Source organism: Folsomia candida, unplaced genomic scaffold (assembly GCF_002217175.1).
Source record: "Folsomia candida strain VU population unplaced genomic scaffold, ASM221717v1 Fcan01_Sc002, whole genome shotgun sequence".
Lineage (NCBI taxonomy): Eukaryota > Metazoa > Arthropoda > Collembola > Entomobryomorpha > Isotomidae > Folsomia > Folsomia candida.
Window position 1 is genome coordinate 13,438,945 of NW_019091194.1, and position 26,598 is coordinate 13,465,542.

The following is a 26,598-nucleotide window of genomic DNA, read 5'->3' on the forward strand; positions in this document are numbered from 1 at the left end:
AGGCCAAAAAAGCCCCACAAAATCTCCACTTTAAATTTTACGTTTGTAATCATGGGACGTGAATTCGTATCTCGCCCAACCGACCGACAGACCGACTGACTTTGACGCTAATGTGCCTGACTTCAATCTCGCCTGCAAAAGGAGACAAATGTTGCGAGTGGAAAGGCAACACGTTTTTGTTATTTATATATCTATCCGTAAAATGAGATTTGCAGGAAGTAGGAGCCAAGCCGTCCCGTCCCCGTCGTCGTCGTCGACTTCAAGTGCAACGCAGAAGTCCATTGCACTGAAAATGTTACTTCCACTTCATGACTATGTAAATTACAAACTCGATTTTCCAATTTTAGGCTCTGGCTGACTCAATCAAGGTAAATGTAGTTTTGAAGTTTATAGTTGCTTTCACGCTAAATGATCGAGCTGAGAAAGTGGGCTTGTCATTGCATACACGTATATCTATCTATTCATGTATAGGACAGTAAATTCGCTACAAAATACGCAGTTGTGTGACATCCGGCAAAAGCCCCCGTGCTGCAACATACCGGTCCTGGCAGGAAGAGTGCGAGAGTGAGTTTTTCTTTGGAAAGGCACTATCTCGTTTGGGTTGGATTCTGTGGGGAAAGCCAGCCGAATATGAATTCACGGCTATTGCGGCAGGATGGTATTATTACTGAAGAGACTGTCAACTAGTAGAACAAGTAAGAAAATACTCCTTTTCGTATGTCTCCTATTCCCAAGAGTCGTCAACTTCAACGCTGTGTGTGTATGTGTGTGTGTGTCTCTCTATATGTGTGTCGCTCCCAGCAAATATTCATGAATCTCGACAATTTGAAATCTCCAATTCTCTACAAGCATGAAGTTGACTCATGGATGGTGTTGGTTGGTTAGTAGCAGTCAGGCAAAAATCAGGTTGAAATTCTGCCTCTGGCACAGGATAAGAGGAATGAATGCGAAAACACCGTCTCTTTTCCCAGCTCTGCTACGTTTACGTAGTAAATCTCCAAAAACCACCTACCACGACCAACGGAATCTCGTCTTCTGGAGGATGAACGGAGCTAAACTGAATCCCAGATTCCGGATTATTTGAGAGATTTATACCAATTTACATTTTTTGGTAGAATTGCAAATGAATGCAGATTATTTGATTTGATCAAATTTGTATCACCGTGAAAGTCTACCAATATAAATACGACGACGTACAGAGAATTTACTTTTTTTCGGGTTATGGCGTTTATAAATGTAAATCATATTCTCATGTTACGATGAAAGGTTTGATATAAATGCTTAATGAATGCTTCAACTGCTGGAAAATCACTTTCTTCTCCTCTCCACTCTTATCTCGCGTTGATATTATTGCTCTGTAATATGTCGGCTTGTAAATAAATATCGGAAACTTATCAGGAATAAAAATAATATATTTTCGCCGCATCCTTGCAGTAGTTCATGACTTGTGTACCAGCACAATGTAGATCTACTTTCATGCAGGCTAAAGACGTACACAAATCGAAGGGGGCATATATGAAAAGGACGTGACCTGAAATTGGAGTGACGCCATTTTGGAGCCAAGTCCTGTGTATACTTTCTCCTTTCTTTTCCACGTGCGTTTTAAATTTCACCATCCAATCTTGCGAAAGTATAGTGAAGAGGCGGATCTTTTCAGTCTCGCAAGAAATCTCGGTTTCTCACTTTTTTCTGAGTAGAATAAGCTTTTTGTTTTAAAAATGTTGCAATTCGTTATTGACAGAAATACAGATGTTGCAATATGAGTAAATCTATACAACTTTAGGTGTCGAGAGCAATAAATTGGGGAAAATCAACTCAGGAGTCTGGTCTAGGAAACCTGTGTGAATATCCAGAAGATAATTTTCATTACCTGACCAATCAACTATTGGTAAATATGGTTTTATAAATGTAGAAACTTCCTTTACGAACTGTGCGCAAAATTAGGAATTCTAACTTGGGCTTTCTTTCCATGATGAGTTTGTCGGCTCGACAATGGGGGATGACAACGCATTATGTACTTATTATTACTATGATGCACAATATGCACATTTTCAAACTTATCTGTGATTAATGCTTGTCCAAATTAGCCCCAGATGCCACCAAACCTACTTCATTCGTGCATTTAAGATTTTGATTTTGGATGCAAGTGGCATTTACAACCTTTTCACCTATTTTGCAATTTGTCTGTTTTATTTCTTGGAATGGAGTTAAGTTCCATTCGGCATGCGGGTCATGATAAATTTTGTTGTAATGTTCCTACTTTAGCTCATGGGACGTTGTTTTCATACTTCTTATTATATGCGTTCAGAGTGAAGGAGAGGACTCCCCCACCAGTTTCTGTGCACCCACTAAATCTCAACTTTAACTACTGGCTAATAAGCGTTCTCGGCTCAGGGACTGGGATTAACTTGGAAATCTTACTTTCCTTGTTTGTTGGAACCCAGGATTTCCTCCCGCAATTAATTTAGACTGCATGGTTGAGCAACAAACGAACTGATTAAACAGATGGTTCATTTCATTTTTTAGCAGAAATTCCCAAGTACCCAGATCCATAGTATTAAGTGTATTTACCTAACAAGACAGTTGCATTGGAGCTTTCCTCGCGAGTTTACAAAGTGTTTTCATATTAGATTGAACCCTGGACCAACTTTATGCTCCATTCTATCATGAATATTTTGTTTGTGAAGTAGTCTTGATAAAAGTTGGTTCCGAAACGAACGAAGCCCAAAATGAAATCGAAACTTTGAAAATCACGTTTAGGCAGACAACTTTAGGTCCAAGTTTCAAATAGGCTTTGAACTTTCACGGTTGACGGTTTCGTAGAAATGGAAATCTCCCCTTTTCCTCATCCAATGAGGAAAGAAATTGATACCAAAGAACCAACCATAATTATCCAATCTATCAAGCAAGCCAAACTTTTCCACGTAAACAAGTTTCTTAACTCGGAAATAAACCGAATCGTGGTTCAGAAATTTATCTACAGATGATGATGTAATATTGACTGGCATCAGACGGAAATCTTGTTCCAGAATCACGACAAGGAAATGCAATATCATTATGGAATCTAATAGGGATTTCCCCCGCTGTGCTTACTTCACTTGCATTTACTTTCCCCAAATTCCAGTTCAACCGTGTAAAAAAAGTGGTTGAACCTTGTTCAAATATGGTGATTGGTTTGTTGTGGGTTCACAACACATTCAAGTTTTCTTCTTTGCATGAAAATATTATAAAGTGAACTTTTGCTTCCGATGTACATACTTATATCGAACATTTTGTTCCACTGAACGGTGGATTGAATTGAAAACCACTGCCACGCCGAGCTTGCTTTCCCCATTCCGTCCCTATAACTCTCACCAACTTGTCTTGGCGGAGCTATGAATATTGCATCCTTCTTCAAGTTTCTTTGTTTTCTTGCCCAGTCCCCCAACTTTTGTGCTCTTTCTTTGTTTTCGTATTCAGAGTAATTCAGATACTTTACTTTTCTCCCACTGGAGCACGACTCCCACAAAAGAACCTCTTTACAATTCATTCTCACCTTTTCCTGAAATAAAAAAAGTTGAACAAACAAACGCGGAATGCTTTTTCTTGCTCTCTACCCTCCAAAATAGTTATGAGGGGATTCATCTTTATAAATTTTAAACAAAAATCAATATTTAATATTTAATGGAACGTTTGAAGATTTAATTCAATTTAGTTTATTAAAATCAAGTGTTGATATTTAAATTGGAATAATTATTCATAATAGTTTATAACAATATCCACCCAAGATGAGAGAGATTGGGCAAATATTGCATAAAATATGTTACGTATTACTTTTAGGAAACTATTTTTACGCTCATTTTTATGAAAATATTCCACACAATAAACTAACTTAACTGTGTCTCTCATTTTATTTAAACTGTGCAAAATTTAGTCTGTGATATTTTTTTAGAATGCAGACCGAGATCGCTTCATTCACTGTTGACTGTACAATTCACACACACGGTGACATTGACGTTTTTCATTTTTTTGGGTCACTCGAAGCACACTATTGTGAAAAAGTCCGAGAGGTTGTAACAGACAGATAAATCATCGTGACACGAAATATCTCACTTTTTTATATTAAGACACCATCCGTTCTTCTTAGCGACTCGTGTATGCAGCACAAAGGAGAAGGGTCGTTGTCGATTGGGCCAGGATGGTGAAAGTAGAACACGAAAAGATAGGGGTTGGGCATGTTCATGTCACCGAGTGTTAAAAGGATCCGGTGGTAGAAAGCGTATTCAACCGTAATGTAATAACATCAGCATTTGCATAGTGGATCCTTATTAGGAAAAATGATGTAGTGCAAATACAACGACAAGAAAATTATTTTTCGCCATCAACTGTGCAATTTTATATTTGTATGGAGGTCAATTTGCAAAATTAGTGTGCTGATATGTTTCAGAGTAATAAAAAGATAAAAGTTACGTTACCACCGCCCAGATAAATTGCACAATAATTGACGTGGCTCTGATGTAGGACAAACCCTATAATTTGGTTTAAACCTTGTGATTTTTTGGCGACTATACCGCTTTCTAACATGTTAAGAAGGGAAAGTCATAAATGGAAAACCAACAAAATACACAATGTAAATACGTATTTACTGGTTTTAAATTGCAGCGTTCCACAATCTGATATAAGAGTTTGACTGCATTTAGTTAGCAATAATAACTACTTTTCGCTGTTGTAAAGTAGTAAAGTTCGATTCTTTTATATGCATACTAGTAAATATGAATATCCATCTTTCATCGCATTTATACAGTGTTTGGTTATGTAAACGATGATCAAAGGTGGCGATTGTGGCTTTCACTCGTAACAAGTGTTTTAAAGTTTTGATTAAAGCCTTTTGAATTTCTTTGATATTTGTAAAATACTTATTTGCATCAACAAGCATCTATATTTTCAAACTATACTTACCAATTGAGCCGAGCTGGCTTTTAAATTATATATTCCGAGGTTTTATTTGAAGAAACGTTGACGAATAAGTATGAAGGACCTTTATGGTGAGTTTATAGACGGGGGTTAATCGTATTCCAGTTTTCCTCCCCAAATCCTAATCTTATTTAAGCTTTTTAGCTCTTATTTATGAGCTGAGTTAAGTATTGGTTTAATTTGAAAAGTTGCATGTTATGTAATAATCAACAACCTGTCAGATGTCATTGCAAATTAGCGCGAATTACTGACACAGAAGTCATTATAAACTACGCCAAAACCTAAAAGTTTAGTTTGGAATAAAATAGTAAATATGTAATTTCAGATTCTAGTGACAAACAACCACAAATTTAAAGGGTGTGAACTCGCCTTGTATATGTAGAAAGGTTACCAGCAAGATTATGTACTGATCGTAAGAAGTTTTTATACATGCAGGGAGCGACTTTCACCCAGGTTGAGGCAGATTATAATAAAAATGCCTTTGTAATAATTGTTATGCATTTCGTGTCAGCAAATTTATGTGTGGAATTTAACCTCGTGAAAGCCTTGGGATTAGGAGCAAATCGAAGGTTCAATATTCCGTATGAATGGTTTTCCAACCAGTCGTCGCATGCAGACCTGCTTGTTATTGTTTTTCAAGTTCTCTTGAAATCTCATAATTATACAATTGACTAGATCTCAGGATATGATATAATTAATGTCGAATACCGGGACAATCTGGTCCAAATGACTCTTGGGTGGCAGTGCAGAATTCACTTCCATACCAGCAATGTTGAGCTTGACCAATTCTGTGAGGGGGGTTATGCGAGCCGACTTGCGTTAAACGGTTGGTGGCCAGTCTATACGGTTGTATTGCACCTCTTTAATTTTCCCAAGTTGTTTCCCAACCTTAGTTGGTAGCCAACCACCAAAGAGAGAGGTTTGCTACATACAATAATTTAAGTACGAGTGTACTGATGTTGTTGTTGCAGGTATAAAATATATGCTGCCTGAAAATGCCAACAGTCCATATTTTGTTACCAAATGAATTATGCATGCATGCTACTTTTTCCTTTCACGGCAGCAGAACCAGGCAACCAGCCAGCCTTAGGAAATGCACACCGGAGCAACACCACTGTGCCAAGTGTTGAGTTCGTTTAAGGCGGCGTTTTAAGATTAAACAAAAACAATGTAGTTAATAGACATGGCTACTTTCGTTTCTTCGGAGGCATGGAATTTGTACTCAGGGAAGAAACACAAGCCCCCAGGTTCAATAAGACCGTGGGAGAATATAGATGTGCTTAATGTGGTTGGTTTGTGTATTGAGTTGGTTCTATGTGTGCCCCAAGAAGGAGTGAAACGGTCAGAGTATGAGCTTGCTTTGTACGAGCCAAGGAGAAGGAAGTGTGATGTGAGTACGGAAGCAATATTCTGGAAGAAAAGCAAACCAATGCTTCACTCACTCACTCACACGTCAAACACAGCGGGGAACAAAGGAACGGGCAGAAATGTCTACGAGAGAGAGAGACCAATGCTAAGGGCTGCTGCGCTACTTTCTCCTCTCTCTCTGCACAACACTACAAGCTGGGAGAGCACAACAATGGTAATTGTAGTGGTGGTGGGCACAACAACAAGGTATGGAATCCATAATCTACAGTCTCCATCCACCAGCCTCTAAATTCTTCCACTTAACAATGAGGAACGACCAAGGTTGAGGTGTACATACGCGGGTGGAGTGGTGCTACTACTCACTCAGCCACCCTGTGAAAGTGGAGGTGGTGGTCTGGTGCCAAGTTGCAATCTCATTTTATTGATCTCTAGCACTGCTATTGTACACACTACTGCTACTCCTGCTGCTTTGGGCCTCCTCAGTCGTCAGTCGTAGAGCCCTTACACACGCCCGCCAAACACCACCATCGCCACGAGCAGTGATCACTTGAGTATAAGGCCGGGAAGAAAGGCAGGCTATACAACAATCAGAACCGGGTTTCACTGGTTATTAGTATCGTTTGTGCTCCTTCCTCCTTTCTTCCTTTTGGCTTGGAGCTTGTCTTGCCTGCTTAGTCGTGTGAGAAGGGATTTCCACTCTCGGCTGTACAGCGACAGCATTTCACAATTTAAGAAGCTTTGGTTTTAGTAGCTTCCTTAGTTCTGCCTCTGCTCTGCTCTCCCCTTAGTTTACAGATCGTTACATTGAAGTCAACCAAGACAGGAATGAATCAAAGATTGGTCTGACTCAAGTGGATGAAAGGGAAGGAAGTGAGTTGCCATTGTTTTACTTACTTGTTAGTGAGTTCCTTCATCATTCCGACCAGAACCAAACCAACCTTCAAACCAAAGTCAACCACAAAATGACGCCGTGTTGAATATTGATTTTGGTGAAGTCTTCATGTCTTATGTTTATTTCAAAGGGAACGAAAATGAGTTGTGGGTCCCGTTGTGATTTTCATAACGAACGCACTTGGTGATGTAGCACTGGACGCCATTAATAGATGACAATGATTGCTCATTATTTCGATTCTACAACTTTTGACCGGACAGTGAAAGTAAAAATATTATGTCAAGTCTCAATCAATGTTAAATTTGCATATTGGAAATACTCTCAAAATTTGTACTTAACAATAAGCACACCAAACTCGTACAGGAGTTTCTGACTTGTTCATTATTCTACCTAGCCAAACTTCTCCACAAATTGTGTATTGCAGCCGAGAGAACAGTGAACAATTTCAGCTACCTTACGAATCGTATAGCATGCACAGTTTGCAACTTCTGTCATGCTCATGATGATGATGATGATGGCGAATTTAGTGCAGTAAGTACAAGGTATGAATTAACTATGATCAAACTCCCATTACAAACCAAGTAAATTACTCCCGGCAGTATTCTCACGCATATTTACTTAACCAGATTGGACCCGATTTGTCCAAGTAGTGCTCCTTCTGCAACTTTGGAAAGCCACAAACTTTTGATGAAATTTGAGAGTTGCTACAAGCAACCCGACCATTGAAAACCTTAGCGCCCATATATGTCTTAGACACTGATGGAGAAAGTACTTTTGGAACGAGCCACACAAGTCGTGCATTCATTACAGCGCTTAGATTACGCCAATAATGAAAAGAAAAGCAAACTTTCCCCAACTTTTTTTTCCTTTTTGAGTATTTGGTATTTTACATGACGATACTCAGTATTTCATTCTTGAGTCAGACACTCAGTGGTTTGGCGTGGCCCTTCACTTTCGCATCTAATTTCCATTAATGGAACGCATTCAAATGCACCCATTCCCCACGCCCATTATTTTTATCGATATCTTGGGCATTATTATGTCCCAAAGTATGAAAAGGTGCCCGAGCGGTGTCGGGCTGCCATATTATGCCCGCGTTAAACATGGACGATACCTTTAACCCAAGCCGGGCTGCACTCTCTCTCACTCTTTTTATTGTCCCAAACCACGAAATGTATGTACGTATATATTGAGTTATGTTGTTCTGTCTGATAGTTGGTTTAATTTCATGCAGCGAGATGCAAGCGGTCTGCTGGAAGGAAGGGGCTAATGGGCAATGTGTTTGTATGCATATCTAATGCGGAGAATTATTATGTACACACCCAAAAACTTTGCCCTCCATTAACTGAATATGAAGGAAGTGGTGAAGTTAGCAAGAGAAAAAACAAGAAGGTGAAACTGGAGATGAGATAAGATCTTAACTGGTTCTTCCAACGGAACCCACTTTTTTTTATCCCAGTTGTTCCCATGAACTGTAAGCATATATTTAGTTTAGGGTGGAAGATATTTGATAGTCATCAGGTCAATTTTCTGAAAGCGCCCAACAAACATTTTAATCAGTTAATTATGGTTTGCCTCGTCAGACTGAAAAAAATGTCTTCATTAGCCCGTCAAGAATTAATGGCTCAAGTCTACTTAAAAATAAATAACGGGCTAAATTAGCGGGTTCAAAGTAAACTGAGAAATTGTACTTATGTTTTCGAAAGATTTAATTTTTAAGGCTATTAAAACACTGCAAGCTTAATTAGTTAAGACCCATGCGCACTGTGCACGGGCAGCATTACGTAAATAAGACAGAGCAATACGTAAGGAGATTGAATGCCTTGAGAGTACATAGCGTGAGTAACCTACCCAATCTGACACGAAATAAAAATAGGACTGGTCCAGAATTTTCCACGCTTGGCTACGAGCAAGCGTGAAATGATGCTGCGAGAAGTTTACAAATCTCCGAGAACCAGAAAGGTGTCAGATTCAAGAAATTGGAAAAGATTAATCAGACTCTCAAGACCTTTGTGTGTCCGTTAGACTCAGCCGCCTTTTAAATGTTTGGCAGTCGGTATACTTTCATGGAACGTACAGGGCTCAACTCCTCGACTCACCAACTGCCTGCGCCACGTTGGAGGAGAGGCTGTTGGCGTAAACGAGGATGGTGGATTCGAATTCCTACATCGGAGAACGAGCATAGAACAAAAGAATGACAAACTCTAAACGTGACCGAGGTGTTACAACTTTCTTTCCTTTCCACTTGCACTGGAAATTCTGAGGAGGAAGACAGCACACTTTCAACCACCTGGAGGAAATTTAGACCTACTGAAATGTTCTTGGCCTGAAACCTGCAGCTCTCGTTAAATACAATGGCGAAGAACTAGATGAGCTTCATCAAATGAGTTCCATTCTCAGACAACCAACATTAAGGAAATGTTGCTATTGTGTTCGGGATAGTGACATAACCAAAATTGTATGCAGAAAAAAATAACAGTTGAAGCATTTCCGATATATGTATTTTATCTTACAAGCACTTTCAAATAAAAATTGGGAGATGGAAAACAATCTCTGATGAATGGTTATGCAACCACCAACTATAACCATAAACCAAAAAGGAACCTACAAACATAATAAATATATACGACGCAATCATAATCTTGACGTATATGCCGTTGGGATATATGATTTAAATTTGTAAATGGTTACAAAAATTAGTATTCTGATGGCATGAATAATGCGGACATTGATCATTGCTTGCGTTATGTAAGATTTTAGTGCAGCAACTCATCCACAATCAGCCGCAGCCCGCACCATAACGTTTACTGCATTCCAATTCGATTTTTTTCGAGATTCTCTGAAACGCGAAACCCGGTTTAATATACAACCACCCACTTCGCCATCTCCTTTCTTTCCAATTTTATTATATAAAAAAGATTCGTCTCTTAGCAAGTGACAAGAAAAAAGGAGCACTGTCTATGCAAATTTCACATTTCAATGTGAAGTTCAAACAGATTTTGGACCTCCTCGAAACGAGCCAAGAGTCATGAGATTTGTCTCATCAAATTCCTTTTTATCTTTCCAGCCTTCCTGCTCTGCTTAATTTCTTTCCGTGGAGCTTTCACCGTGCTTTTTTTGCTTTCGAGTCTATCGGAGAGGTAGGAAAGCAGAGACCGCACCTCATTCAGCCCACACGAAGAGACATCTCAACAACGAGGAGTCTGCCGCACATCAGAACCAGTCAGTGGAGCAATTCAATGAGGTGGATAGATGAGACCCTTTGCTTCCTCGCCACACAGTAAAAGTCGACGACGAGTGACTGCGTGTGACTTAATCCGTCTTCTGTTTAACTTTGGTTTGCCTGTTCCACTACTAAAATGCATTCATCCTTCGTCTGGGCTAGAATTTGTCGTCAATTCACTGCGATTTTACCTTTCCATGAGTATAAGCGAGCACATGGACGTTAATAACGTCACGTTATATTGTAAGTGATAAGTCACTCTATACTCCGTGCTTTCCCTTCCAACTTGTTTTCCTCCCCATTATTTCTCTCTCTCAATTAAGTCTGCTGGTCCTTTGCAGGTTTCCAATCTACATTGCTATCTTCAATTTTTCTCATCGTAGCCATTTAAATGGACCTTGGCACGCCTGTGACTTTTTTTGTAATTATATCAGTGTGTTGGATCAACTGACAGACTACAAATATTTACTTCTTTGTGTTTGATAAGTATGACGTAGAATTGAGTTGTTGAAAAAAAACGTTAAGCTCAACCTGCGTCGTATCTCCTGTATTATCGATAGACTTGTTTAAGACGAAACAACTACTTAAATTGCTTACAAATAAGGAGTGTATGTACTACTCTTGGAAAATTATATGTACTATTCAAATTTAATCAACCTTTTCCTTTGTGTTGTTATTATTTCTGACAATTTTAATAAATCAGGTCACGACAGTTTGTGTAAGTTCTAAGCATTTGTAAATTTGGCAGGAAATTAATAAACAGGACAAACGAACCATAAGGGAAGAACTTGACAAAGAGATTTTTAAGCTACAATAACAAGAACGAAATTCTAAAGGGCTTGAGCAGCACGATATGGGTTCCAGATGGGCTGACTGCAACGAAATAAATAGGAAAAGCCGATTTTATAATTCGTATCAAGCCGATTACGCAATGAGCGAAATTTATTGCGCTGTTACTTTCTCCATTTCTTGTGGAACCACAACCACTGTTCCTCCCACTGCACATTCTGCGACTCGTACAACAAGTCAAACAAAGGTATTGCGACAGCTTAAAGAGTTTCTTTCGAGTCTTCTTTCCCATGTCGCTGGCCCCACGGAACAACACTAATGAGCCAACTTTCATTCTCCAAACTTCTTTTGGGTTTCGTTCCGGTGTACTTTACGCCACATTACTTGTATGCCAGGTAAAGTGGTTTTGGTTGTACTTCCAGTCACGAGTTCCGTTTACTACTACACACTCTCCCCCTCATTCTCTTTCTCACTTTCTCTCTCTCACTACGTAGCGATCCTTACATGGAAACCAAATGTTTTCGAAATGGTTTTCTAAAGAAAAATATGTGCCGATCCAATACTCCTAATTGGCTTAGTTTCTTCAAAAGTGTGGTTTGTCTTGCGGATTTATAAGAATTGTGAATGATTTGCATACTTTTGCCACCACTCTTGTTGTGTGGGCCATTATGAATTGATTTTATTTTTGGGAGAGAATTTCTTTTATTATTTTTTTATGCGTGGAAATGGGGTAACAACGAGGCCGTTCGTGTTCAAGCTCAGGAAAGAATATTCAATTATTATAGGCCCACTCGGTTCACTGAGCTTTCCGACGATAAATCACGCTCCTTTCCTCATCCTTTAAAATAAATGATATAACACTGTCTCCTGCTCTGGCTAGATTTTGGATTGCGTGAGATTCCTTGAGATGATGGCAGCGCAACGGTGGTGGTATAAAGCATAATTCGGATTGAGCAATAAATCCATAGAAGAAGAATAGCGGAACTGGGAGGTAAGAAGAGCATATATCTCGCACATATTGTGGTGCTTGGTCGTCGTAATGTTTACAACGTGGCATCCGACCAAATAATATGCCAGCAGAACGGCCACCACGAACCATAAGGCCGTCTTGCTGAGGTGGCTGCGGTTCATCATCATCAGCAGAAGCAGGAGGAGCATCACGAGGAGAAAAATTGAGGAAAGTCGATGAGTCCTTGTTTGCTCTGGCATCCAGAAAGGCATCATTGAGACGGAGGCTATCTCCGCTTCTGCTTTTATTTCATCCTCAATATTTCAGTCGAGAGACAAAAGGTCTTTATGCTGACTTGATGATTTTTATACGGAAATCTAGACGCGAGTCTGTTTGTGGTGGCGGACTAACTCGGCAAAGTTGAGCCTTTAAGTCAAATTTCGAAATGAAAATTCCAATGTATTTCCAGCAACAAAAACTGAAGTGAATTATTGCTCCAGCTCAGGTATAATAAAGTTGTGTGGGGTTTGGTTGACGGAGGGTCCGGTTACTGCAGGGTGGACGTGCGGGGAGATTTAGTTTCCTTATTTCTCAAGAGAACCAGAATTTTATCTGTCAGTGAATCGTGGAGCACGGCACACGTATGTACGTATTTGTGGTTGAGTAACATGTCTTCCTGGCAGATTATATTTTATATCAATCGCAAGCCACTGACGTTTACAATCGAAATTTAAAATTTGTGAGGTTATAAGGTCGTTATTAAGTATAAGCAATATCTGTGAGCTTAAATACATATCATTCAATTGAATTTTTTGACGCGTATTTTGACCAATTTATTCAGGTGAGATGGGCACATCATTGTTGCACAGGTGTTGTGTTTTGCGGAGTTTAAGTGCCAAGGGCATTTACCACCAGTACAACTTTCCTGGAATAAAAAGGGATTTAGCAAAGCTACTTTTCGTACTTTCGGGTATATCACGTTGTCCATTATCCATCGTCAATCGTAACATAAAAGTCACCAAACCGAAACATGCAGGAAGAAGACTGGGACAAGATCTGGAGGCAGAGACTTGTTTTATATACACTTCGTATCTCTTTATGCGTCTTGGAGTGACGGTGCTAGTCTATTGGATTTTATTCTGCTTACTTTCCTGCTTCTTTACCTCAAATTATCGATTTGGTCCAAAATCTAGGAAAACATTTACGAGACAAGAGTTCCTTTCCTGTCATGTGTTCCAACAACTTTCATCCTACGTAGGAACCATTCTATAAGTATTTCTCACCCCGACGACCCAATTCTCTGGCTGGAACCCTAGAGGCTTTTGAGAATTACACGTGTAACACAATCCCAGTTCAACCAACAATGGTTGCGACTTTTCAATCCTTTGATAGATTCAGACTCACAAAATGATTTTGCTATACATACGTTTGGATTTTCAATTATTCAAATACTTTCTAATGTAAAACACAGTAGCAAATACTAATTATTTATGTATTTAACTGTATTGGAAAATAATTTCAATCAGCATGACACAATTTTAGCAAGTATGAAAACAATTAGCGTCAATTTACTCTGAAATACATATGTGTACCTACATATGTACGTATGAGCAGCTCAAAGAATGACTATAGTTTAAACTCGAGTAGGCTAAAAAATCATTATTAACGTGCATAATAAACACTATTTTAATTTGGTCTAAAAATTAAATAATGTGTTAATACGAGCACATAATTTGTGTCTGATATTATTTATTGTTATGCTCCCAGCGGTTCTTTGAACGCTAAATTAATCTCAGAAAATTATTTCTGGTCTCCATTTGGTTCGCTTGGCAATGCTCAATTATAAATTTTAAATAGAATTGGGCTTCAATCGAGTCTCGAAGCGAATGATGATGATGGAATTATGTAAGTTCCTTTATTGTCGAGAATGATAAATTAATGTACAAACAAAATTTTCCTCGTCTTAGACACTGCTGTTGTGTGTAGAAATAATGAGTAATGATGATACAGATAATGATGGAATTATGATTATGGTGAGGAGCCTGTATCTGTTGGGATCGTTACTGTTCCCCCAAGAAATTAGCAGCTCGAGCAACTGAACATTGTCATAACATCATTATTTTATTGTTTTACGCTCGGTTTCATCCTAATTAAAAGATTGCAGTCTGGCTACTACTGCACTGTCACTCTCATGGATCTTCGGCATGGTCCCGAGACGCAAACAATAGCCAAGTCCCATTGTTTAATCCACAAGGAGATCCAACAAGAATTATGAGTGCCAACCAGGGAGTAATCTAACAATCTGTTCGTTCATAAAAACTTTAATATTTGCATGGTGATAAATACGACAAGAGCTAATTTATTGCATCAACACTATAGTTCTCAGCTATTTGATTAATTCCGGGTTTTCTGCAAGGGGGAGGGAAACACTTCTTCATTTTTTTCTTATTTTATCATCAGTTCAGTATTTCATGGAAATTATAATATAGTTTAAAAAATATTACGCAAATGTAAAATTATTGATTGCATATACTGAAAATGTATAACAGTTTATAATGCGAATGTCTAAAATGATTATAATTATGCTTAAATAAGTTAATAATTTGTACTCTATAATTAGTCCGTGAATAATTGATCTCAGCACCTGAAATGCGAGGTTGTATTACATAATAAACAATAAACTTGTCGCCAGAAACCAAATTGATTGATTTTATTATTACGTAATTTCAAACGCTTATGTGTGCACGTATTTATGTATGCGCGTACAATTTCTTATATAAATTGTGTGTTTTCACAAAATGCATGGCATTATTTGTTTGCATATATTTCGTGTTATGCGAGCAAACTGGTCACGAGTTAAATAAACTAAGGAATAAATCCTGGACTGTCACGATATGACACGACCGGCCCCTGAATAATGATGTGTCACAGGGAACAATCAATCATAACTGGCAACAACAGTATACGTGTAGGTGGATTATTACAATTTGATTGTATTAATGTATTATATTGCATGACCCACATTACAATGACTTAAATTCTCTGTCTTCACAAATACAGCCAAATGCAGATTGTACACTGTCACGAAATTTCACACCTAAATTGAAATTAACCTTTAAATGGCCAGTTTCAATTTACTTAAACGGCAATTTTCAAGAACGTGACACTGGGCGAGTGAGAAGTGAGCCGTGTTGAATTAATGCGAATTCCTCAACTGTTTACTCACGACTGGTTCTATATTCCACAATCAATAATTAATTAAATCATTACTTACTTTATTCACCAACAAACTTTATTAGGTTGGGTGCTGGGTTTAGCAGTGAGATTGAATTTCGGGACAATTTTATTTACTTTTGTATAAGCAATCATAAGCAGAATTCAGTTTTTTTGCTGTCAACAATAATGTCGCCAAATATGTACAAGTAAAACAAATTATCAAATAAGCATAACGAGAAATTTGCTACTCTATGTATTTTACGATGCTGTACTTCAAGCCTGGAAGACGTATGCAGAAATGTAACACAGCAGATTAGGCAGGTCGGAAGCAATTACTCAACATAAGTAAGATTTACAGTTTGATTTCTTGTTGTCATCGTGGTATGGCCTCACATTCTCGGCCAAGAAAGGGGTTACATAATCGTCATGTCGTTTGTCTATTTAGAAGTACAATAACTCCGCTTGACACGTATCCGATAGATTTTCAAATTTAGCAGGTTTTTATGTATATTAGGCAAAATAAGAGAACAATTTCGAGGATGAGCAAAATCAGTTTATAAATTATGGTTGGTGGAACATTCCGTGGCAACTGTACTAAGTTTTAAAAATTATAATATGACAACTGTGAAGAAAAATTGTAGAAATGTGACCTCACAATTCCTAACAGACTAAAACGGATTAGCCAAATTCATAGGCTCCAAATTTCAGAATATAGTAGTTTGTGCTAAATAAGTAATATTAGAACTTAATGAAATATTGCCACTCCATGACTCGGGCTCTGTGAAGCTGTATTGAAGGTTTTTTTTTGTGTAGTTAGTTCTACACCCAAGTCTTTCATCAAAAACCGGAAATCAAACGATTATTACCAACGATAAGGAACTGTATAAAGTTAATCCTTCCCACCCAACACATCATCCAGAATGTTTCAAGTGCTCGGTTATGTAATCCTCGAGAGAATATTAAACGGGCGTATCGATTTCTCCACTCAAAGACTTAGCTCAAGGTATAAAAGGCTGTCAAAAATTTAAGACAAGAGAAGTAGTCGGCACAAACACATGCAGCTCAAAGATTTACTACCATATCACGTCCGTGATAGTAACCGAGGAAAATAATGAGTCAAACGCTGATGGCGGTGTGGTGTGGAATTCAGTCGTCTAGTTCTTAGGTGATTTTGTTGGTCTCCGTGTGTGAGAGGAGAAAAGGAGCGAAACGAGGAGGAGACGAAGAAGAGAAAGTCTTCATCCTCAAATAAGTGAACCACCAAAGAACAAAGGAGCGAAGAAAAATGTGACATTGTAATCAAAGAAGAGAATCTTAAAGGGCGAGATTGTGAACTTTTCTCTTTTTAATTTCCTGTGCTACTCGCATACACCACTTGGTTTCCCACTCTCCTAAAAATGAATCTTTCATTTGAATTCGCCTCATCCACCAGAAATCTTTTTATTTTGTAGTAACAGCATGAATGGGAAAATATATGTAACGCTCGTGGTTTGTGGCCATTCAAACTCTACAAACTTGGTCTTTTCTCATTTCTTTGTATTGCAGAGAGCATACATATTTCCAGAAAGCTTGGTTCGCTATATACTTATGTAGCTCTACAGGAGTTGGGAGAATGCTGAGTAAAATGCGTTAGGTGAAATCGCTTTATATAATCACCAACCATCCCCTAATAATTTTCAGTGCTTTCAAAATAATGAATGTCGAATTTGTAACGGCTCAATAATAATTTACTCTGATTAAAATTGTACACGCAGAAACAAAAGTATAATTGTCCTACGTTTTGAAACTCTGCATGCTTAATTTAGTCTAGATTTGGCACACCAACGACAGAATTGTTAATTACTACTGACTAAGAGTCCCAGCAGCAGCAGCAGCCACCCGTCCAATGTACTTTGGTTCAGTAAGCACAGCATAACTGTCTATTTGAAATTAGGGAAGCACAGCAAGACATTGACAAAACGAAAAAGTTTCTCAATAAGCCATTGCGCACCACCAATTTTCCAACTTTGATACTTTCTTCAACTAATGTAAGACGAAGTTAAGGGTTAACCCGAGCCTTTTCCTTCTCAAAATGTTTACTATACAAGAAAAGTAATGTGGGTCCGTTTGCGGAGGACATTAGTCGCACTTCTGTACTGAACCAGACCACGAGGAAGTAAATATTTTAAATATTTTCAAACAAGTTTTTCCACACTTTGCTCCAAGCTTTCACTCAAGCGTGATTTCCGGTGATGGGTCTCGTCAAGTCCGAGTCTGCAGTTTCAGTTTCACCTTTTCCAAGTTTTTTTTTCTCTCTCTTGGTGGGAGACATTGTGGCAACGTATGTACATAACTCGCCACATTCAGCAGCAGCAGCGTCCCGTCGGCCGTACCGCAGAAAACTCCCAACTTGTGTGTTTATAAAAAATTGAGAGCAGACAGAAGCTGGGCTGGAAAAGTCATTTTAAGAGAAGGAGAGGGTAAAAAATGTGACAAGTAAACATTGATTTTGGAGGACGGTTTGTTTTGAATTAAGGAATTGCTCAATATCTCGCTTCACTCTCTGGTATGGAGGTTGTCAACACTTCTCCCTGACTGGCTTGTCAGTTCTGATCCACGTTCAGACTGACAGTTTTGTACACACAAAGTAACCTCAACTTTTCTGGGTGGTGGCCTTCTGCCTTGTGTTGTCAGTCTCCTTTTTCTTTCTCTCTCTGGCTTCCTCTCCTTCCTCTGCGGAGCGGTGTGGAAGTAGGCGTCCCTCTTTTATTCAATCTTTCTGAAGAGGAGGGAAGAGAATTCGAGAAGAAGAAGAAGTGAAATATTCTCCTCTCGAGAGGAAGAAATCGTGAAGGTGGGTGCATGGAAGTATATGAAAAAGTGACGGAATGAATATGGATCTGGATCAATGAAGTGCAATAGCGAGAGAGAAATTTCCGCTCGTTTATCGCTCTGCATTTTATTCTCATCCGAATTTCATAAGCTTTCTTTACCGAAAACGCAATCTGGAAGAACGGTATACTCAAACGTACTCGTGTACAATTGCAATTAATCTTGTTCACAGCTAGCGTACATTATTGAAATTTTGTCTCCTACGTATATTGATCAAAATCCACTGAATCGTGCACTATTATGGGCTTAATTTCCTGCCATTCTCTCTCAAAATATTTTCCAATTTAAACCTTGCACTGGCAGCATTCATTATGAGGAGTAGCATATTGATTGTGGGAAACAAAAAATTAATCCAGAGGTTATAGTTTAGAGAAAAATTGAGTTCGTTTCAATGCTGACTTGGGTAGACTTTAAAAAATACAAATGTAATAACCTCGGGAACTGAATGACACATAATATTATGAAGAAAACGTAACATCCCAGCCAACCTGGCATAAATTGTGTGCTACTCTAGTCGTTAGGATAAACTGGTTTGATGTTAGTTTTCCTTGGCGTTGCCACAATATCCATAAAATCTTATTGCGTCCCCATCATCCACTCGATAGACAATGGTTTATCAAGTGCATTATGATAATGTGTACTCGAGCTGTCCACATTCAACTGGGCTGCATCGCTGTGAGAATTTGAACTCGTAAATTCTGCCCAACGCGATAAGATTACCATCTCAACACACCGAGATTAATTGGAAAGCATTAATGGTGTACAGGCTAACAGCTTTTTCACCAAAACTTTAATTTGTTTGCCTATCGTTGTTATGTTTTGTGGGAGGATGCTAATGATTCTGCATGTTCAGCAGGGAGTGCTTACATAGTGCTGCTTGGTTTGAGCATTATTATTGTATAATGAGCTACAACCAGTCTTGCAATAAAGGTCCTCATCGTAATTTTCCATCGTCTCCTTGCACATTAATGCACCAATAACACTGAAAGGAAAACAAAATTATAGCCATCGCCATGTCAAGTCAAGGACACTTTTTGCGCTTGAGTGCATCAAATGTACATTCTTTACTGAATTTGCCTCAAAAATTAAGTGTGTGTGATTAAGTGAGCTCAGCAATTGTTTGACTCAGCAATTGGCGAAAATTCGCTTGGCCTGTTGACGATCAAAATTTAAGTTGTGCAGAACGATGGTGGGCTAGTATTTAGTCAAGAAGTGGATGCCAAACTAATCATTTTTGGTTCCCACTCTGATAATGAGTGACAGCAACAAATATGTATAATTAACTTTTCTAGTGCGCCTTTTTAACGATTTTTAGCAGTATCCCCATGTACAGCAGGTGATCACATTAAGTCTAATAGTTAAGAAACCAAATGTGTATCCACGCGCAAATATTATGCATGTATTCCATTCTACTAAATATTCTTGGAACAAAAGTATATACGTAATTCTAATTATCAACGTAAAAAGGGGTAAATTATGAGTGGGCAGAAGTTGTTTGCCATTTTGCATTTATTTTCAGAAGTCGACAAACTCATACATAAAATGGTTAGCAAGTATGCACCAGCTTCTCCATTAACATATAACACTCATCAATATTTATTCAACAATATCACATTTGAATTTTGACACAATGAGAGAAACAAAAGTACAGACAATCAATCTCTCGTTCCACAATTAAAAAATCATTGTCCCCACGTTGCATTGAAATTGAATAGGTATTAGAATACACCAGAGCAAGGAGAACTGGTCATTGTGGAATGTCCACTTTTTGCGTACCAAGCAGTCCAACAACTAAAATTTACTACAAACCCTAATCATGTCGTCTGCCTATCCTTCAAACGGCAGCAGTCAGGGTTTTATTCCTTTCCTAATGCAAATGGCCTTATTAAATTTATGTAAAAAAACCTGTCTTTAGCTGAGAATAGTTTTCACTTGGTTATGAGAATGCTTCACATGGAATATTTACTCGGCAAATATTTTTGCAAGCAGGATTCCAGGGAGTTTTAAGCTACCAAGGCGGCATGATATCTATGTAAAAATTCAGGCGTATTTAGTTAATTCAACCTGCTCGTAAAAACTTTCAGGTTTTTTGATCTTTCTCCATCTTCTCTTCGTTATCTTTTTGTTTGATATAAAATAATAAATCCAAGTGACATTTTTGGGGATGAGAAACTATTAGACTAATTAAAGTTTATGCTCTCTATTTATTTTTTTCATGCCAGTCGCAAGCTTATTGTATCCATGTTTAATTATATGTACACGCAAGGATCATACAACATCTGCTACTTTTTTGTTGTCAATCTCAATTCGTGACATTTTATTTTAGTTTAATCCTCGGAGAATGAACATGCGGTTTAAATGTTAATTTCTATTTCATCTCAGAATTTAAACTTGCCCATTCACACGGCTCCCATATATCCCTCTATTTCATTTCATTCAATTCATCCCAGAAAAAGGGTTCAAGACGACATCTAATTAAATGTCCTAGATACCATCAAATATCAGTCCCGTAAAAAGGTTTCAGAATGGGGAAAGTGAAAATGTCAAAAAGTGGAAGAATGAATATGTGTAGTTTCCAAATCCGGCCCAGCATTTCAGGAGAACTTGTGTGTATAGAAAGTTTTAAGGATTGTGGCACCGCTCACAGACACGTAACAAGGCAATAAGAACTAATGAGCAAACATTTGCTTCCTAAAATTCGCCCTCGTGAGTTGAGTGAGAGTGTGCATTATTCCTTTTAACAAAGAGGAGTTTGAGGATTGGATGAATGAATGAACTGAATGGCTGAATAGTGAATGGTATCAACTATGATAGTTTGATACTTTGGCAGTTAGTCGTGATGGCAGAAAAAGATATGCACGAATTTCCAGAGCTGTTTTAGTGATGCAACGCCAAAACAGAGTTTCCCATTACAGTCATCATCAAAAAATAACAAAAGTGTGTTCAAGTACAAAAGCATTATTGGGGATTTGGGTAATAAGAGGTTTCGTAGAACGAGATGTCATTACAGAAATCCCTTTAAACGACCAAAGTCGTTTCCCACACTCCTTCTTTCTGTCGTCCTCTGAGAAATCGCATAGGCCTTCGCACCAGTTATGCACATCCCAGCAAACTTTTTCCTACAAGCTTTGTTCAGATGGCTTTCGTAATAGGTACACAAAATTGCAGGTTGATCGAATCATTTGATATGTCACTCCTGTTTAATATATTGTCTAACCCACTTAATATCTCCATTATAAAAAAACGGTGGAAATAATATCGGGCTGAATCACAACAACTACATTATTGGTCCAATTTTAGGTTATTTCACCACCATCGCTCTGAGCACCACGAAAACTACGTTTGAAGATGCTATTCTAGAAATTGTTTACGCAAATCCGAAAATCAATTCTAAATCGTGCCATTTCTCCAAGGTAATAACTCGTGTAAGGAGTAGGTAAACTGCAATCTGCGGCTACTGACCCATAAGATTTCGCATGATGGGCCACTTCGAGCGTTAAGATGGAGATTTGCCATGCAGAATTTGAAATGTTTAGTGCACCATTCAACCTTTTCTGCAATTGTAGTTCCGTAAACCATTTGTTCGCTTTTCACCCACCCCACCATCTCATCTGCATGCATTTTTATGCTCAAGCGGCCATAAAAATTCAAATGGTGAACTGTAAGCGAAGATTTTGCATTTAGATCTCAGAATTTCAAGAATAAAGACGATTTAACTTTGGGTTTCCATTTTTCATCTTTGTCTTTTCGGATAATTTCTAAAACCCAAAAATCTCTGTACGCTGAATGAACAAATATATAGATGCATATGTAAATGCATATTGTATTAATGCCCAGTCATTTCAAACTCCCAACAGTTAAACTTCAGTGCAACTGGATTAAAGCAATGAAGAAGAAAAACAATAGCTCGTACTTTTTCATTGAAATATTCGTCCAAGTTAATGACATAATGTTATTATGTAATACATATGTAATAGTTGTCGTGCCATGGAGGTAATGAGAGCCGGGGGTTGTGTCAGAACGATCAATGTATATTCATACGCGTTCAATGTATGTGTGTGAAAAATAAGAATTTGAAACTTCAATGGCGAACCAAAGTATTTCTTTCCTGGTGGATGAGGTACTTTGCATTCGGTTAGAACGATATAAATTGGGTTGGCAGTTGAACACGTAAACCAAATTTCCTTATAATTTAAGGCGAGACAGATTTGAAACATATAATTTCCTGCATTCAGGTTGCTTATTACCGTAATTATGGTTTTATCCAGTGTATGCAAACTCCGGTTTCTACCTGGTTACTGCACTTATGAGTGACTTACGAGACTGCATGATAACCTCACACCGCAGTGTTTCCAGATTGCATTTGGTATCTTTTTAAACTGAAATATCATCATCCGAATTATTGCTCCTTAAAACTAGATTAATGTAAGAATTATGAAACCCACAAGCACGAAATTCTCAGAAAATATAGTCGTTTACTGACATAATCTACGTTGTGAAGCTACCTCCTATTATTCATTGCAAACAACGTATGGGGAGCACAGTTTATTCAAAACTGCCAAGTGAGTAATTTTTTATCATTCCTTACACTTTCAAAGATTTTATTGATGTGTAGTTTGCTTAGTAAAGTGCTGCTAAAAGACTCGAAAACAAAATAATTGCTTTATTTCATTTCTTCCATGAAATTTTTACTGCCGAAATTGTTGAACTCTAGAACGAAGGCTAATAAGCATTTTACATTCCCAGTATTTTTTAAAGTTCGTATATATTTGACTGATTGGAGTATTATGGCAATTGTCGGCCTGTTTTTATGGTATTTGCGTGTTAAATGCGATACTTTCCCTCGAGCAATTAATAGGTGGTATTTCATAGTTAGCCAAAGTTTCTAATACCTCGTTTATCATTCACCGGGTGCCTCCGTTCAATTTTATTGCAAAAGAGTCAAGATACCACTAGCTTATAACACTTGCCTTGGAGGCAGTACGCGAGATATGTATGTAGAGCTAAGCCTGCAGAAAATCTCGTAAAAGCTGGATCGTAAATTGCACGACTTGTCTAGCAATAAGGCCGGCTACCTCGTTTGAAACTTGGCGAGTATTGATTTTACAGTGAATCCCTGGTGGTATCGATGATGATGCACTTTTTGTATCTCACCAACAACTTATCAAATCACGATTTAATACAAAACTCAAAGATTCAAACAAAATATTGATTTATAACAATGCAGATAAATATGGTACAATTTAGGGTCAAAGTTTCTATCCTATATGGAATAGAGGGGAACACACATATTTACATACATGTATTATATATGAACCTATGTATAATGCATCTTCATTAATATTCATGGCTTGAGGGAAGTTTCCTGCACATCCTTTTTATAACATTATTTTGCAACTGCCGAACATAATGAAATGAATAAATCAGTACGAATTCTGAGAAGGGCAGGGATCCGAGTGCCGGTTTACACTCATCTGTATAACCACCCCCACCCCGCATCACAGATATTATTCGCTTACTTGCTCAACCTTCCTTCCGATGAATGACTTGCGTATTCTTAAGTTCACATGTACTTTATTGTAATCTCGGAAATTAAAAGTGCATGTAGCCCACGAAAGTCAGAAGGAAAGTGCCTTCTTCCGAATGCTTGTTACGTAGGAACAAGATATGAATTTTCTGTTTCAAAACTAATCTCTCCATGCTCGCTTTCACTGTTCAGGTTCGCCTTCTGGCAGCATTGGGTTTAGCAAGTCCGTAATCTGAGTCTAACTCTGTCTCTAATTAAACTGTTTTATTACCACTATAAAACCTACTTCTCTATTTGGAGCATTTAAACTGCTGTTTTTGCACACAAATAATAGCTTAATATTTTATATCATGAGCCTAATCTTGGAACAATAGTCAACCTCCTATGCACCAACAACCTGCCCGCACACCAACATGATCAAAAGGCAAGACTGAAGTTTGAACCTTTTCCTCTTTTCAGTTGTGTTTTGGGCTATCCTACTTTCCAACTCTACTTCCAATTTCAGTTTCGTTCCAATCGATAGTCTTCCACGTTCTGCGAAATGTTGTACAATCCAAGCAAGCAAATGACCAACCCGTTCTCTCCTTCGCTTCAACTTGAACTTTTTGACCTCCACTACACGCCTCTTGAATTATCCTATAGTAAAATTTGGGTCGAATTCCCTGATCCTGGCAATTCTGTTTAGACTCTGTAAATATGAAATCAATTCGAATGAAAAGCATAGCAAACCAGTTTCGAGTGACATAACTCGCAGACAGTCGGGAGCTATCCGTGTCAATTTGATATCAATTAATTTAAATTCATTGTGATATAAATTCGAATATGTGGAATCGAGACAACTCTGGTGTCAAATGTCATTCGAAGTTACAGCCAACACTTAAGTCGCACAATTAATAGGTATGCATGCCATAATGGGAGTGTGTGACACGTTTCAGTAATTGGCAGTTTGTTACATGTTTAAGGATTCTTGTGTGAGGTGGTTTTGCAAATTAATTGCACAAGCCATTCCACGCATGAAAAGTTATTTTGAGGCAAATTGTCCATTTATGGCTCAAAGAAAGAAAATGGAAAATCAATTACTCCGCACGGCAAAACAGGGTCTCCCATTATATGGTTGGGTATTGAATGATTTATTGCTCTCTACCACCGTATCAGATTCCGATAAAATCTTTAGAGAACGAATGGCTGGAAGATGATTTAAAAGCGAACTTGTCTCTCACTTTTATACCGTGAACAGTGCGTGGATTGAAAACTTGAGCATATCACTAAAGCATTGTATGCCGTAAAGTTTTACGTATTTTGAGTTCATATAATGCGGTATACTTTTTTCTTCTGGGCCCAAACATGAAATATTTTGAAGATGAGCACGATTACAGACCCATTTCAATTGTGGACGTAGGAACAGAAACAGGACCAGCAGCGGGAGGGAGATCGGGGAGAGAAGACGCTGGATAATCTCTTCTGTTCATTAGTGATTCCGAGATTATTATGGGCGATACGATCGCGTTGGAGATTGAAGATTAGGCAGAATATGTATGGCGATGATGTTGAGAACTCTTCCATTTCACATTTGGCCCAAGTTTACTGGTGAATATTGGTCCGTATATCAGAATTATGGAGTCATTTAGCAGGTTCTGGAGGAGAGGATTGCTCGCAGGAAAGATATTCCAAATCGTAGTGGGTGCTTCACTTTGACTACAGCTCAGAACTTCTTTACTTGTAACGACTTTGACCATAAGTTTGCTGGGTGGACGAAGATATTGCATCCATCTTTTCCACCAAATGGCTTGTTTCGGGGAGATGAAAGGGGGATTATATGATCCGGGCTGGCGATACCATGATTGGTGAAACAGCCACAGAAATTTTTATCGCATACATTAAACTGTATACAAGGTGCTTTTCATGGAACGTTCCAAATAGCGCATCACTCATTACTGCTGATTAACCATAATGATCCTCTCAATCTATTACTTAGTTTATTGTGAACATTATATGGATTACGAAAGCAGAAATTTAACCGACTTTTAGTGAAATTTCTAACTGTGGCATGACGAATGACAAAGAATGGATAAAAATAATTCAAACTAATACAATCAAAAACTTTTGTATCTAAAAATGGAAATTTCATCATACAGATTAAGGGTGCGTATCACACATACTCATTCGTTCACTTTGTATACAAATAGTAAAACTATTAACGGGCACATAAACAAACCTTCAAGCTTGCCATATAAAACCTGAACTGCCAAAGGAATCCCTCTTTGCCGTCGTTAGTGATTAATTCAGAATCGCAACTTCACTCTTGACTTGTAAAAGTTGTTTGCATGTTCAAAATGGAAAATATGTATGCGGTGTGTGGTTCTATATAAGGAAATCACTAAGCATTTGAGTAAGATGATGATTCCTTGACAACATTCTTTTACGTACATATGCATGTGCTAACTGTGTGTACATATTATATGCGTCGTGTGTTTTTACGTGAGGGGAGTTATACGTATATAGAGTTTTATAGCATTTATTTTATTGCATTTTTGCAATAATTCATTATCATTATAAAATTAGAATAGCAATCAGTGACAATCGTAAATAATATAAACAATCAACCCAGTCAGCCGCCAGTCTTATTACAATCTAACACTCACTACGAGAAGAAGATTCTCAATCCCAATAAGTAAAGCTTTGAGTGGGTACATTTTTCTCATTTTTTCACCAACGTGCATGTTGTTGAGTAGGCACAAACCACAACAAATTCGATGTCTTTTAGTAAAATTTTTCGCATAAAACGTGGTTTATGAGAATTGTGTAAAAGA

General features: G+C 38.0%; 1 protein-coding gene across 2 annotated transcripts in view; it reads right to left on the reverse strand.

The window, feature by feature from the left end:
- LOC110843472 (nephrin) overlaps positions 1–26,598 on the reverse strand; it is a 91,625-nt gene that overhangs the window by 51,359 nt on the left and 13,668 nt on the right. The window lies entirely within an intron of this gene.